Raw genomic sequence first — 17,424 nt, forward strand, 5'->3', positions numbered from 1 at the left:
TGAGGCAGGAGAATGGCTTGAATCCGGGAGGCAGAGGTTGCAGTGAGCCGAGATCGTACCACTGCACTCCAGCCTGGCAATAGAGCAAGACTCCGTCTCGAAAAAAAAAAAGAAAAGAAAAAAGAAACATTTACAGTCTATTATCTCTGAAGCCTGCTATCTGGAGGCTATCGCACAATGAAATTTTGGTCTCCATAACCTCTTAATGTAACCAAGACATTCCTTTCTACTGATAATAACTTTTTCAGCCAACTGCCAATCAGAACATTTTAAAATCTACCTAAGACCTTGACCTCCAACATTCCCCACTTCCATTGTCCCACCTTTCTGCATAGAACCAATGTATATCTTTAAAGTATTTGATTGCTGTCTCACGTGTCCCTAAAATATATTAAACCAAGCTGCACCCGGGCCACCTTGGGCACTTGTCCTCGGGACCATCTGAGGGCTGTGTCATGGGCCATGGTCACTCATACTTGGCTCAGAATAAATCTCTTCACGTATTTTACAGAGTTTGACTCTTTTCATCAACAGAATGATACCCTCATAATAACCTGAAGATTCAGATGAAGAAAATGCACCACTTAATAAACTATAATGCCAGGTTTTAAATTGCATTCACCAATATCACAAAGGTTTTCTCATTGAAAATCAGTTAGTACTTTCCTGAGTTCAATAATTCATCCAAGCAACTGATCAGTGGTATATATTTGAAAATTTTTTCATTATTTTTAATAATAACTCTGTGACCTCATTTCTTTCACTCAAAAGCCAATAAATGTACAATGGGAAGTCTTCCCATGAATATAATAGTTCCATAGATTTGTTTTGGGAGAATGAGGTTTGGAAAGACTGATCTTTCCTGCTTATTGTCCCTGTGGGGCTTAATAGTACCCACACATAATGAATAGTATGCATCCCCTCACAGGGTGATGCTAATGACACATGCCCTCCAGCAGCCGCCCTGCGTGCAACTGATATTGTGATAGCCCCTGCTGCAGGCATTCTTCAGTTTAAAAACTGTAGAGAACGTATCAGAGTTAGGAGGATGCAGACTCTCTGTTCTAGGAGAGTGATTGCCTTCTGCAATCAAGCATGATAAAATTTATGATCTTTTACATACATTTAAAGACATTGTCCTGTAGCATTACTAAAAGATGTATAGAGGTCTGGAGAAATATTTTACAAGATCTGTGTATGACATGTTATCTTCAGTAATAGGATATAAATTTACAGCAATATGATTTTTAAAGGAGTTGTAAATTATTTGTATTCTTTATGTTCTGGGATAAAGAGATCAGCTGGCTGAAATAACCAGGAATTTCTACCACCAGTATGAGTCATTTCTTTAGCTCTGACTACAAAGGCAAATTGAAACAGAGATTTTGTTATTTATCTGGTAAAGTTAAGCAAAAGGCAACTATACACACCTATGGAAAAATAGTATTTGAAAACCTAAGTTATCCAAATTACCTGTCCAAATTCACCAAATAAGTGGTCAACACTTTCCCTACATGCTGAAAGCTGATATACAAGTATCTGAAGAATAAAAAAGGAATATTTTAATGGAAGCCTATTTAGTGAATGTGGAATTCAGGAAATGATGTCCCATCGTTAACAACTAAAATCTGAGAGATTTTCATGGAGTTATCAAACTCCATGAATGCTCATTTGTTAGCATCTAAAATAATTATGCCAGCAATATGGTCTACAGGCTGCTTCTACCAACTGACTAGACAACCATTTTCTTAAATTAAATTAACCCCATACTCTATAGTTTATAGACGTCTCTCTCAAAAAAGCTTCAACCTCTCACCAGAGATATTTCTAATAGTGTTTATCTTTAGTGGAAAACAAACAAACAAAAAAAACAGCTCATACTTCATTAACTTTAAACAAAGTAAAGTAAGCCTTGCATTAATGAAACAGGATAGTTCCCTTGACCCCTTCGTGGGACTCAGCCTGTAGCTCTCAACCCCTTATGGAAGTGGGAGCGTTCAGGTGAGTGGTACAGGGGCCAGGACGAGTGCTTCTGGGCAACCAGCAGGAGCAGAACTCTGTGAAGGCCCATGGCAGCATCTAGGGGTTGCCCGCCAACCCCAAGGCCCCAGAGGGCATGTGTTAGAGTGCACTGTCTTAGCTTTGCCATCCATGGTTGACTTAAGTGTTACACAGCTCAGTGGAGGGTCAGTGTGACAGCCTTTTGTACCCACACCCGGGCCCTTGTCTGTCATCCAGGAAGAATAAGGTCACATGAATGAATTGAAGGGTGGTAAATGTGGAGGATTTTATTGAGTGGTAGAAGTGGCTCTCAGCCAGATGGGGAGCTGGAAAGGGAATGGAGAGGGAAGGTGGTCTTCCCCTGGAGTTTGGCCATCCCTGGCCAAACTCTTCTTCAAGGTCCCACCATTAAGCCATCCCTGTGAAGTCAAGCTGCTTCTCTCTGATGTCCAGCTGCTTCTTCTCTTGTTTCCAATGTCTGGCTGCTCCTCCTCTCCTTCTCTGCCACTCTGCCAGTGGAGCCTGGCTTTTTATGGGTACAGGATGGGGGACAGGGTAGGCCAGGGTGGTTTTGGAAAAGGCAACATTTCGAGCTGGAAAACAGGAATGCATGTTTCATTTTGGGCTGCAGGTCCAGGTTTGAGGATGGGGCTTTGCCCACAACACTGCCCTTTTCTATTTAGTATTTCCCTGCCTACTGTCCGTATCATTCATTAGAAAGAGCTTTGCCAGCCGGCGTGCAGTGGCTCACACCTGTAATCCCAGCAGAGGCCGAGGTGGGCAGATCACAAGGTCAGGAGCTCAAGACCAGTCTGGCCACCATGGTGAAACCCTGTCTCTACTGGGTTTTAGCTGGGCATGGTGGTGTATGTCTGTAATCCCAGCTACTGGGGAGGCTGAGTCAGAAGAATTGCTTGAACCTGGGAGGTGGAGGTTGAAGTGAGCTGAGATCGCACCACTGCACTCTAGCCTGGACAACAAAGCGAGACTCTGTCTCAAAAAAAAAAAAAAAAAGAAAAGAAAAAGAAGAAAGAGCTTTGCCATTAGTGTCAAAAGATCTGTGTCCATTCTGGATCTGCCACTAACTAGAGGTGCGCCCATTTGACAAGTGCCTGTGATACCTTCAAAGACAAATAATAATTTTACAATGAGATTAATGTGTTAAAATTTTTTTCACATATGAAATTAAACAAATATATAACAAAACTGCCTGTGGCAGTGCCACTAGCTGTGTATCAAAATCTAGTCTCTCCTTCTTATCATTTCCCAGCCTCCCTTGCAGTTGGATGGCCATGTGACTATATCCCTCTTGAAGGAATGTGAGTGTTAAGTAAATCTTACTTCAGGACTCAGTCTTTTAAGACAGTGTATTTTCTCCACGTTCCCTTTCCCTTCTACTAGTCAGATCCTAGGTGTGGCAACCAGCCTAAATCATGCAGATGACAGTATACTCTGGTTATGCAAGAATAACACATTAGAAAGAGCCTCAGTCTCTGAATCACAATACGGAAGAAAGCCATTCACTGACCTGTACTCATCCTGGGTTCTTACATGAGAAATAACCTTACATTGTACTTAAGTGGATTTGGATTTATGTATCATATACCCTCTGATTTATTGGTTCCATTACCAGAAATACCTTCCTTCCAAGAACTTGGAAAAATGTGCACAATATATTATTATGTATCAGAAAAACAGATTGTCACCAGGTGTGGTGGCTCATACCTATAATCCCAGCACTTTGGGAGACCAAGACAGGTGGATCATTTAAAATCAAGAGATTGGTGCAATAAGCTATGATTGAGTCACTTCATTCCAGCCTGGGCAACAGCCTGGATCCTATCTCTTAAAAAAAAAAAAAAAAAAAAAAATGCCAGGCACAGTGGCTTACACCTGTAATCCCAGCACTTTGCGAGGTCAAATTGGAGGGATCACTTGAGGTCAGGAATTCGAAACCAGCCTGATTAACATGCTGAAACCCCGTCTCTACTAAAAATACAAACATTAGCCAGGCATGGTAGCATGCACCTGTAATCCCAGCTACACGGGAGACTGAGTCAGGAGAATCCCCTGAACCCAGGAGATGGAGGCTGCAGTAAACAGATTGTACCACTGTGCTCCAGCCTGGGCAACAGAGCAAGAGTCTTTCTCAAAAAAAAAAAAAAAAAAAAATCAGAGGAAGGTAATTACATTCTAGTCCATCAAGTTATTTTTATTTTTTGTCTCAGATTACAGGTGTCTGTTTCAAGAGAGTATACATGAAGAAAATGGTTTAAAACTGAGATGAAAATGATATAACCCAAAGAGAAAAATCAAATACTATTTTTAAAAGCTAATTTGAAAAAAAAATGGTAAAAACTACTTACCAGCACAATTGCTTAGAATCTAGTGATTTCAATTCAGCAAACCAAATGTTTTGTATTTATTTATTTTTATTTATTTATTTTTTTGAGACAGTCTTGCTGTGTCACCCAGGCTGGAGTGCAATGGTGCAATCTCAACTCACTGCAACCTCCGCCTCCAAGGCTTAAGTGGCCCTCCTGCCTCAACCTCCCAAGTAGCTGGGACCACACCTGGCTAATTTTTGTATTTTTTTTTTTTGTAGAGACGGGGTTTTACCATGTTGTCCAGGCTGGTCTTGAACTCCTGGCCTGAAGCCATCCACCTGCATTGGCCTCTCAAAGTGCTGGGATTACAGGCATGAGCCACCATACTTGGCCAATCAAACGTTTTTTAAACATTTCTATGTGATTGGTACTAAGGGTACAAGGGGACAAGAATTCTAGTCCCTGCCTTGAAAGAAATACACAAGTAGAAGAATCTTTTAGAAAAATGTAAATTTTTTATTCCTAAAAACAAGGTTTAAATGCATACTTTCTAAAGTCACTGAAAAACAGAAAACAAACAAAAATATAGTTATATACCAAAGTACAGAAAATAACAGAACAAAGAATAAGATACAGAAATAACAGAGTAAGATGAAAAATTAAGATCAAAAGAGATACCAATAAATAAAACATGACAAATTATATCATGAAAATACAAAAAATTCAATTAAACAAGTATATATACACACATACATACACTATTTCTAGAAGTATCTCACAACTTTAGAACTAAAAGGATGGCAAAGGGATAATAAATGAAAGCAAACACCAAGAAAACAGAAATCACAATATTAGTAATATGTATAATAAAGTAAAATATATTAAAATATGTAAAGCAAATATATTAAACAGAACAATAGAGGTTATTTTATAATCATGAAGGGTCTAATTAACACAAAAAATATAACTCTCAGAAGTCTTTATATGTTTGTATTTGTGTTTTCTTGCTGCATAACACAATACTACAAACTTAGCAGTTTGAAACATTACTCATTTATTATGTCATAGTTTCCGTAGGTCAGAAGTCCAGGCACAAGTTAGTTGCATGCTTATAAAAGTATTGATTACTATTAGGATTTTACAAAACTGAAATTAAATTGAGATACCAGCTAAGGTGTGTTCTCGTCTTCTCATCTAGGGTTTAGGATCCTCTTCCAAGCTCATTCAAGTTACTAGTGTTGGAAGTAAATGCTTGGTGCCACCAAGTGAAAATAGCACTCAGGCAAGTTTTCTCAGCAAGGCAATTTACTTCTACAGAAGGATGCGTCTCACGGATGGAGCAATGGTGAGAGCACACTGGACAGGGAGGGGAAGGGAGTCTTATTCCTAATGCATGCAGCTAGCCCCTACTGCTGTGTGTTTCCCCTATTGGCTAGGGTTGGACCGCACAGTCTACGCTAATTCTGATCAGCTATTTTAAAGAGAGTGAGGGTACAAGCCAGAGTGGTGGGGTGAGTAGCTTTGGTGGGAGGGACAGTTGCAGAACAGGTGACTAAGGATGCCTAAGGACAGAACAGGTGACTAAGGGTGACTAAGAACAGAGCATGTGACTAAGGATCCCTAAAGACAGAACAGGTGATACAGGCTAGGAGGGTAAAGAATGAGGACATTAAACTTTAAAATGGAGAACAAAGGACAGGGAAGCTGAACATACTGACATACTCGTTCTTCGAAGGGGAACTCAGAATTCATTGTACTTAACAAGTTTTCTCCCTCTTGAATTTTAAAGGAAGTTAACAGGCTAAACTTTGAAGAGGAATTTACTGTATCCTACATTAGTAAAATTCAGTTCCTTGAGATTGTAGGACTGGGGTGTCTGCTTTCTTGTTGGATATTGGCTGGGATCACTCTTAGCTCCTGGAAGCCGTGCAAGCCCTTGCCGCATGGCCCTTCCCATAGGCAGTTCTCAACAGGGCTGTTTGCTTCTGCGAGGCCAGCATGGGGCTCTCTCTCTCTTCAAATCTCTCTAACCCCTTCCATTTCTGACCTTCCAACTCTCTTTTAAAGGTCTCACTGATTTGGTCAGGCTCACTCAGGATAATCCATCATTTGATCAACTTAAAATTGATTCAGAACTTTAGTTATATCTGCAAAATCCCTTCCACTTTTTCATATAACATAACTTAATCATGGGACTCACAGCCAACCACATTCCCAGATGTCTCTCACACTCAAGAGGAAGGGAATATTATGTGAAATCTATACTAGCCACCAGGAATTTTAGAGACCATCTTAGAATCCTACCTGCCAGTGTTGAATTGTTTTTCATGAAAATATATTAGCTGTTAATATATTAAGTATATTAACCATTAAAAATACAAAAAGATGGATTTTTAAAAATATATAAGTAGTGTGCTATCATATATATTTCTGTCTTTGACAGATTGACTACGCAGAAAAAAATGGACTCCAATACAAGAAATCAGAATTATATAATTAAGATTGATTTGAAAGATTATTGGAACTCTAAAAATAGAGAATATACTTGCTTTTCTGGTGTCTTATGGAGTTAATCCTGTATTTGATAAAGTGAAAATCTTGGATAAACTGAAAAGTAAATATTAATAAAAATCTTGATAAACTGAAAAGTAAATATTACATGGACCAGTCTCCAAGTCCAAGACAATAGAGTTAACAGAAGAAAACTTAACCAAAGTTATGCAGGCATTGAAAAAGTTTACTCTTTTAAATAATTCTTGATTCAAAGAAAGGAGGTGGGTACTACAATAACAATTTAGTGACAACAGATTATGGAATGATAAGCATTCCAGCCAAAAAGTTAGGGAAAGGAAATGAAACATAATCAAGGAATACAGGAAAAATAAATGAATTATAACAAAGCAAAAATTAAAACATTCAAAGTTTATTTTTTATGTTTGAAAAAGCAGTGAAGAATGTGGAAAGATATGTACCGACTTAACAGTGAGTGGTAATCCTTTGGGGTGCAAACATAATGGTCTTTTTTTGTGGTTTAAATTTGTTATAATAAGCTTGGATTACTTTTATAATTAAAATAGACGATAGGTTCACAAACAAGGAATATTCTGGTTTTTAAAGATCAGCTAGAAAGTTCCAATTACTATATAAACCATTTTTCCAATATCTTTTTTCTTCCTCTTTGTTGAGACAGGGTTTTGCTCTGTTACCCAGGCTGGGTTCAAGCAATTCTCCTCTCCCGAGTAGCATGGATTACAGGCATCTGCCACCATGCCCGCCTAATTTTTTGTATTTTTAGTAGAGAGGGGGGGTTTCACCATGTTGGCCAGGCTGGTCTCGAACTCCTGATGTCAGGTGATCCACCGACCTGGGCCTCCCAAAGTGCTGGGATTACAGGTGTGAGCCACCGCGCTCAGCCCATTTTTTTCAATATCTTATGGAACATATTTAAAAATTCATCATACAATAGTTCAAAATTAATGTCTCAAATTCCAAAATACAAATATTATATAGGCATTGTCTCAAAACTCAAATAATAAAGCTATAAAATTATAATTTAAAAATAACTGAAAAAAATAAAAAGTTAATTATTTTTGACAGGTATTTTGATTTTTAAATTTTTTTAGTGGTTATAAATGTCTTTAGGTTTTTGTCTTTCTCTTAAGTCAATTTTGGCAATTTATCATTTTCCTAGGAAATAAACTGTTTTCTCTGGGTTTTCAAATTTGTTGGAATGAACTTGAACATCAACTTCATTTTATTTTTTAAAAATTGTTTCAGTATTTTCAATATAATTTCTCATTCTCAATGTCTATAGTTATAATTTTTTCTGTTTTTCTTAAATAACATCGCCAGACTTTTGCACACACTATATATATATATATATATATATATATTTCCCCCAAAAAACTAGCTTTTGGATTTATTGAAAAATTGTACTATCGCTTCTTCTGCCACTCCTGGTGCTGCTCGTGTGCTCGTTCGGTGAGGACCTGGTACCTCTTTTGTGAAATGGCAGCTGAGGAGACGACGGCGCTCCCCACGGTGGACGAAAAGCCCAAGGAAGGAGTCAAGACTGAGAACAACTGAGATCATATTAATTTGAAGGTGGCGGGGCAGGGTAGTTCTGCGGTGCACTCTAAGATTAAGAGGCATACACCACTTAGTAAACTAATGAAAGCCTATTGTGAACGACAGGGATTGCCAATGAGGCAGATCAGATTCTGATTTCATGGGCAACGAATCAATGAAACAGATACACCTGCACAGTTGGAAATGGAGGATGAAGATACAATTGATGTGTTCCAACAGCAGATAGGAGGTGTCTACTGAAAAGAGAACCTGCGTCTTTACTCCAGAACTCTGTTCTTTAAAGACCAATATTACATTTGCAATTAGAAAACTGCAATTTGGTTCCACCACATCCTGACTACTACAGTATAGTTTTCTCTATTCTTTCATTTCCTCCTTCCCCATTCCTTTATTGTACATAAAGGAACCGGTGTATGTGCACAAGCATATTGCATTTTTTTTAAACCAAACAGCCAATGGTATGTTTCGACTGATGTCAAACTGACGTCAAGTGGAGACAGGATGGGGAAAAATACTGATTCTGTGAAAATACCCCCTTTCTCCATTAGTGGCATGCTCATCCAGCTCTTATCTTTATATTCCAGTAAGTTATTTTGCTCTCACTGTTTTAACAAAAAATAAAAATAAAAAAATAAAACTCTTTGCATACCCTGTTCAAATGGAGAATTTTAATGTTTTTCATTTATCATTGTAAAACCAAGGACAATTTTATAACGTTTTTGTACACAGCTGTTACACGTAGGGCAATCTGTCTTCAGGTAGGGATAAATTACGCTAAAACAAACAAACAAAAAGAATCCTAGATAGTTTTCCCTTCAGATCAAGCATCTTGTTGTTTAAGTAAACTTCTTGTTTTAAATGAAAAAAAAAAAAAAGAAAAATTGTACTATCATTCTGGTTTCTAAGTTTTGAATTTTTGATGGCTGTCTCATATGCTTGCCTTGCCTTGCTCTCCTCTAGCGCTCATATTTCTGTAAGGTAGATTTCTAAAAGGAGGATTAAGGACTCACAAGGCTCAGATATTCTGAATTTGGGTGGATGCAGCCTAACTGCCCTTCCAAAAGGATGTCTAAGCTTATACTTCCACAAGTGACTGAACCTGTTTCTCCAAACTTTGTCAACTCTGGATACCACCTATCTTAGTACATTTTCCAGTCTGATGTGCAAAAACATGACATGGCCTATTTAAGTGCATAAAATTGATCAAGAGTGAGGACAGTCTATTGAATAAAAAAGAAGATAAGTTATCATGGTTAGTAAGAATAAAATGAGCCAGGATATTAAACATAGAAGAGTATATAGGCCTACGAAAAGAGAGAAAATGAAGAAAAGAAACCAGAATTGTGGAATTTTTTTTTTTTTGAGTACAAGAAGAAGGGGAGCCTCTGTTTGCAGGAAAATTGGAATAGGAATAATACAAAAAAATTTAATTAAAAAATAGAGAAAGGGAAGCCAGGGTAAGTGGGAATGTGATGAGGTTTAGTTGCGGTTTCAGTTAATGTTCTGCGTGTGTACAACTTCAGACTGGCCAGGCATTGGGTCTCCACTTTATGTCAATGATAAGATGAGGTAAAACAGTAAATCATAATGGGGAAGCAAAGAACAGCGATCAGGCTGGTGGGCTCCACCTTGCAGGGGAGGTCAGGAGGAGGTCTGGCATGAGTGGTGGGTTACACAGGCAAGGGTCAAATTCTAAGGGAAGAAATTGAGTTAGGCACAGAAGGGCTAAATTGACTTGGGTGCTCAGGAGCGTCTGTGGCTGTTCCCTCTGGATTCATTGATTCCAGGGCTAATAAAGGAGCAGCAGAAGCAACTCAATGTTTTTGTATTTGTTTGTACCAACACGTTATATTTTACAAATATTTGCGTTTGTCTTTCATAATAGCCTTCTATTGCTGACTGGACCAAAGCCAAACTCAGCCTCCCTCCCTGACCTTTCTGTATGATGCCACCCTTTCTAGCATCTACCCACGGCACTCTCTTGTTGGTATCCTTCCTCCTGTATGTCACAGTCATTTTCTTCACACACTCGACTTATTTTCAGCTTTTTAATCTCATGCTATCCATACCCAAAGCAATGCTTTCTCTTGGCCCCAATCTCATATTTCACAAGTAAAATCCAATCCTAACCTAAAATAGTCTTTCCTTTTGCCAGAATATCATGGGTGATGTACTTCTGTGAGCATATATCTCAGAGCTGCTCCACAGTCTTCTATTAGTATAAAGCGGAGAAGGCTGAACAGATTACTATAAGGCCCTCATGCTCTGAAGTTGGGTTTGGAGTGTGTGGTGTTCTTAGCTTTGGAAATTCCTCCATCTACTGGTTGCCTAAAATCCTGTCTGTTCACATTATATAATGAGGTTCGCAGTTGTTTTATGAGATCAGCCTATTTTTAAGAGTAACACGGGCCTCTTGTGCATAACACATTTCTAAGTCACTTTGAATTCCTAAAATAAAATTTAAAATGTATTATAAAGAAAATATTTTCTTATCATAATAGAAAATGTTTTCAAGCAGATGACAAACTTCTTAATGCTTTTTAACCACCATTAGGGGGCAGAAAATCATTATACAGCATAACAATTCAATCCACGTGAGGCTAGAGAAGGGAAAGCCTATTTTAGGTGTATTTCCAAAAGTTAGTACCAAAATCAAGTTATTTTTCAATGCAATCATTGATGTGGTGCTTGGGCATCTTATTTACAAAAGAAGCCTTCGGTGTGGCTTTATTTTTTACAACCTGCTTCCTATCAATGTATCAAATCAGATGAACCTTATTCTGAAGGAAACACTTGAGCGACCAATTTGACATCGTGGGGCAGGTTTGCCAGATGTGACTAGTAAGAAGAGTTGAAATATGTTGATAAACTAAAAGTAAGTTTATCTCACTAAAAATTAGAGAAATTCATAATAAAACAATAGACTTATGGCTGCCCAAGTTTCAGGAACTCCCTTTCCAGTCACCCTATCAAACCACGGATTCAAGCGTGGTTAAAAATAGTTCGCTACTTCTTTAACAGCTTCTTTTCCAAAACAAACTCCTTAAAAATTAGAACGCAATTATTATCTCTACTTCTCACTTCCATTCCCCCATCAGTCAGCCTTTCACCTCTCACCCCACAGAACTTCTCATGGAATGCCACCCATGACTTCCTCATGGCCGAATCCAGGTTCTCCAGTTAGAAGGACTATCAACAAGCACTTGCTAATTTAAGTTTAAGAGAAATGTATTGAAAGTATATTACAAGCTGGGTGCAGTGGCTCATGCCTGTAATCCCAACAATTTGGGAGGCTGAGATGGGTGGATCGTTGAAGCCCAGGAGGTCAAGACCAAACTGGCCAACATGGAAAAACTCCATCTCTACAAAAAAAAAAAAAAAAACCCACAAAAATTAGCCAGGCATGGTGGCATGTACCTGTAATTCCAGACACTCGAGAAGCTGAGGTGGGAGGATCACCGGAGCCTGGGGAGGTCAAAGTTGCAGTGAGCCGTGATGACGCCACTGCACTCCAACCTGGAAGACAGAGCAAGACCCCATCTCAAAACATAAATAAAATAAAATAAAATAAAATGGCCAGGTGCAGTGGCTCACACCTGTAATCCCAGCACTTTGGGAGGCCAAGGTGGGCGGATCACAAGGTCAGGAGTTCAAGACCATCCTGGCCAACATGGTGAAACCCTGTCTCTACTAAACATACAAAAATTAGTCAGACGTGGTGGCAGGCACCTGTAATCCCAGCTACTCAGGAGGCCGAGGCAGGAGAATCGCTTCAAAACAGAAGGCGGAAGTTGCAGTGAGGAGAGATCGTGCCACTGCACTCCATCCAGCCTCGGCAACAAGAGTGAAACTCCGTCTCAAAATAAATAAATAAATAAACAAATAAGTAAATAAATCACAGCTCCTGAAACTAAAGGAAGAAGCATAGGTAGCAAGAGTTAATCAACACTCTTATCAGATAAGGGCCCTTTGCTGGCATTACATTTATTCCATCTTGGGATCACTTGGCTCAAGTGTCCAAGTCCTCGTAAGTCAGTCCAGTCTGCTGAGCTCGGGCCACATACCCACCTGGTGGCTTGGAGTGGCAGCGCAGAATGCCCTGGGAGTCTTAGCACAGGTGCACACACTGAGGGAGGAGTTATGAAGTGGAAATTCTCTCTCTCCCAAACAGGGAGGAAAAAAAAGAGGTAGTGTGGTCAAAAGAGAAAATGCCCACCACGGTTTTCATCCTTTCTGATTTCTTTATAGTTTTCACACCAGATGTAACTCCTGTGATGGCTAATTCCATGTGTCAACACGACTGGCCAAGAGGCACCCAGATGAAACGTTGTGTCTGAGCGTGTCTGTGAGGCGTTTCCAGACGAGGTTAGCATTTGAATTGGTGAATTCAGTAAAGCAGGTTGGCCTCCCCATTGTGTGTGGGTATCATCCAATCTATTGGGAGCCTGAACAGAACAAGAAGTGGAGGAAGGAGGAATTCGTCCATTTTTTGTTTCCTGCCTGCCTGCTTGAGCTGGTACATTGGTCTTCTGACCTTGGACTGGGATTCACACCCATATGTGTATAAACAAATACGACCAGATTTATCTCCCTTGTTAAAGCCCTTTGTAACTTCTGCTGTCTCAAGTAGCTAGGACTACAGCCATGCACCACTCCGCTAGCTAATTTGTTGAAAAATTTTCATAGAGATGGGGTCATGCTATGTTGCCCAGGCTAGTCTCTAACTCCTAGGCTCAAGCAATCCACCTGCCTCAGCCTCCCGAAGCTCTGGAATTACCAGTGTGAGCCACTACACCTAGCCCACCTACCATGTTCTTTTTTTTTTTTTTCTTTGAGAAGGAATCTCACTCTGTCGCCCAGGCTGGAGTGCAGTGGCCGGATCTCAGCTCACTGCAAGCTCCACCTCCCGGGTTTACGCCATTCTCCTGCCTCAGCCTCCAGAGTAGCTGGGACTACAGGCGCCCGCCACCTAGCCCGGCTAGTTTTTTGTATTTTTTTTAGTAGAGACGGGGTTTCACCGTGTTAGCCAGGATGGTCTCGATCTCCTGACCTCGTGATCCGTCTGCCTCAGCCTCCCCAAAGTGCTGGGATTACAGGCGTGAGCCACCGTGCCCGGCCCATGTTCTTATAATAAAAACTTTTAAGACGGCCGGGCGCGGTGGCTCAAGCCTGTAATCCCAGCACTTTGGGAGGCCGAGACGGGCGGATCACGAGGTCAGGAGATCGAGACCATCCTGACTAACACGGTGAAACCCCGTCTCTACTAAAAAATACAAAAAACTAGCCGGGCGAGGTGGTGGGCGCCTGTAGTCCCAGCTACTCGGGAGGCTGAGGCAGGAGAATGGCGTAAACCCGGGAGGCGGAGCTTGCAGTGAGCTGAGATCCGGCCACTGCACTCCAGCCTGGGCGACAGAGGGAGACTCCGTCTCAAAAAAAAAAAAAAAAAAAAAAAAAAACAAACAACTTTTAAGACTTAACTCAAAGCCACCTCCTCTATAAAGCCTTTCCCAGTTCTCACCTCTGTCTCCTCAATGGTAGAACTGACCACTCCCTCCTTTGGGTTCACACTTGACCCCCATACTTGTTTACCTGGCAGTCTCTCCCGTCTAGTCTGTCATAGTCTCAACAACCAAAATGGTGTTTCACTCATCTATGCATTCCCAATACCTGTCATAGTATCCAACACTTAAAATGCTCAGTAAATGAGGACAGAAGTGAATTTGTGACTAGAGAGGGTGGAGAAAGTCTACACACTCAGCCGAGGAAACTCAGGGAAAACAGAGTCACTTTTTTTAGAACCAGCTGGGGCTATCTCGAGCCACAGTGTATGCCAGTGACTCTCCGCCCTGTTTGCACAGTAGAATTGCCTGGAGGGTATTTAGAAAACATGGATGGCAGGGTCCTAAAAAAGCCAGTTAAATCAGAATCTTTAGGGGTGGGCCTAGACATGGGTGTTTTTTAGAGACTCCTCTGAGATTCTAGTGTGCAGTCAGAATCAAGAACCACTGGTGCAGAGCATTCCTGAAATGACTGCAGACAGACTACAGGGGAATGAGAGCAGACTCCTACGGTGCTGCTGAGCAGAACACCCAGGTGGCAAATAGCTCCTCCTCCAAGGGAAAAGCATGAGCATCACTGGCCTATGACACAGGCACAGCCTTGTAATCAGTGATGAGGAATGCCTTCAAGAGCGATGCCAGATGGTACCACTTGGATATTTTATGACTCAGCTCCAAGGAAGTTTGTTGAGAGGAAATACAGGTTGAGCATTCCTAGTCTGAAAAATCTGAAATTAAAAATGCTCCAAAATCCGAAACTTTGAGAACTGACATGGCGCTACAAGTGGAAAATTCCACACTTGTCCTCATGTGACAGGTTAAAACGCAGGTGTACAACACACGGTTTATTCAGAATGCCTCCTCACCCCTAGAGGACCCACTTCTTGGTCTTTCAACTGCTTCTGATGTTTCTTCTCACCTAAAAAAAAATACAGGGTACAGTGTGCAGTAGCCCCCTTTTTTTTTTGAGACAAGGTCTTGCTCTGTCACCCAGGCTGGAATGCAGCAGCACTATCACGGTTCACTACAGCCTCGAACTCCTGGGCCCAAGAGATCCTCCCACCTTAGCCTCCAGAGTAGCTGAGACTACAGATGTGGCCACCATGCCCAGCTAATTTTTTAAATATTTTGTGGAGACAAGGCCTCGCTATGTTGCTCAGGCTGGTCTCAAACTCCTGACCTCAGGTGATCCACCTGCCTTGGCCTCCCAAAGTGCTGGGATTACAGGTGCGACCCACCATGCCCAGCCATACAATAACTTTTTAATCAAAACAGCATCGTAGTGGATACTGAAAGCTTACCATTGTTTGTTGTTGTTTATAGCTATTCAGGTTTTCTGACGGTGCTACTGTGCTGCTAACTTAACCTTTACTCATTCTTTTTTTTCACTCATTAAAATTTTTCCCATTTTTTCATTTTTCATTAACAGTATGTCATAGTTTTTACTATTACGTAGTTATGTGTGAATAAGTATAAAAAAATGATTGCTCCTCAGTAGCACATAAATTCAGTCAGGAATGATGGTGATGCCAAACAACTCAGACTGGCCACATGGGTGGCTAAGATAGTGACACTTTTGCTTTCTGATGGATCAGTGTACTCAAGCTTTCTTTCAGGCACAACATTATGTAAAATATTACATAAAATTGCCTTCGGGCTATGTTAATAAGGTTATATAAAACATAAATGAGCCGGGGTGTTGGCTCACAGCTGTAATCGCAGAACTTTGGGAGGCTGAGGTGGGCAGGTCACCTGAGGTCAGGAGTTCGAGATTAACCTGGCCAACATGGTGAAACCCCATCTCTAATACAAAAATTAGCTGGGTGTGATGGCGCATGCCTGCACTCGGGAGGGTGAGGCAGGAGAATAGCTTGAACCCGGGAGGTGGAGGTTGCAGTGAGCCAAGATTGTGCCATTGCACTCCAGCCTGGGTGACAAGAGCAAAAAGTGTACATAAAGAAATTATCTGGCCGAGGGCAGTGACTCACATCTGTAATCCTAGCATTCTGGGAGGCCGAGGCAGGTGGATCACCTGAGGTCAGGAGTTCAAGACCAGCCTAGCCAACATGGTGAAACCCCATCTCAACTAAAAATACAAAAAAAATTAGCTGGGTGTGGTGGTGGGCAACTGTAATCCCAGCTACTTTGGGAGGCTGACAGGAGAATCACTTGAACGCGGGAGTGGGAGGTTGCGGTGAGCCGAGATCATGCCATCGCACTCCAGACTGGGCGACAAGAGCGAAACTCTGTCAAAAAAAAAAAAAAGGAAAATAAAAGAAAGAAATTATCTGACCTACCTTGTTTAACTGTTGTAGGCCACAGCCCCCATTCCAGAGGGTCCTGTTCCATACCCAGAAGGAAGGAATGCTGCAGAGAGCCCAAGGAGAATCTAGACAGGCCTTGCTGGGCTTCCTGCCTGTTGGCGTTAGAGTGTTTTTTGTCCAATCATTTTGCTATACGGCTGTCCATGCTTTGTTGAACCTGAGCATACAAATGCACAATCTCCCTTGTTATCTTTGGGTCTTCATTCTGAAGGCTATCGTGTCACATAAAAGGATGATCAAATCAATGTCTACGTCTTCTCCCCTATTAACTGCCTCCTGTCAGTGACTTTCAGAGAATGTTCGGAGGGTGAAGTTTTCCCTTGGCCCGGACAGCATCATCATTAATATCATTAATAAATATTCCCACAGTATTTGGCCCTTGTATGTCCTTTGTATGGTGCTGGGGATACAATGACATATCGCTGCAGAGATTTTCAAATGTAAAAGAAGACGGATCATACTGATTTAAAAGCTGAATTCTGTCCTCACCCTGGAGCTAGTCTGCATTTATGAAAACTTACTTTCCACTGTGGTAGACACACACTTTCTACTCCAGCGGAACTGTGCCTTTCCTCAAATCTAGTCTCAAATTTAGGTGCCTTTTCATTTTCTGTTATGGAAAGGTCCTCAGCATATCCCAGGCTTTGGAGCCTTTTGTTAGCAGTCTAGCCTGTGCATAATTTCCCCTTCCTCTGAATTATATATAGCACCTTACTACTTATATTTTAATATATTTTCCTATGTCTCAGTGGTACCAATATATTAATATAGGTTCCAGTTTAGTTTGGTTTTTAATTTCTTATCTTCTAAGGGGATAGATGCGTTCTCTACCACCTTCTCGAGTACTAATGGTTAACTGGAATGGAGCACAAAACAACAGTCGCGGTTCTGCAACAGAAAAGGCTGCGCTGGCCCTGGGACCTGTCTCGGAAATGCTCCTCATCCATCTGCAGTTTCTCCCAGGACAACTAGGCCCAACCCCACGTGAATATACAGAGAGGCCTCGAGCCACAGACGTAAAGCCGTAAAAGGGAGGAGGCGACGGTCTCGTCCCAGTTACCTACATGCCAGCGACTACTAGGGCCCGAACCTGGGACTGCAGCCGCACCTCCCCGCCCTCCCTTC

The 17,424-nt window shown here is 41.1% G+C and overlaps 1 pseudogene; it reads left to right on the forward strand.

The window, feature by feature from the left end:
* The first annotated feature begins 8,336 nt into the window (after positions 1 to 8,336).
* Positions 8,337 to 8,657, forward strand: LOC117088309 (annotated as a pseudogene).
* Positions 8,658 to 17,424: the final 8,767 nt, after the last annotated feature.

Source organism: Trachypithecus francoisi, unplaced genomic scaffold, assembly GCF_009764315.1.
Source record: "Trachypithecus francoisi isolate TF-2019V2 unplaced genomic scaffold, Tfra_2.0 Lachesis_group10, whole genome shotgun sequence".
NCBI lineage: Eukaryota > Metazoa > Chordata > Mammalia > Primates > Cercopithecidae > Trachypithecus > Trachypithecus francoisi.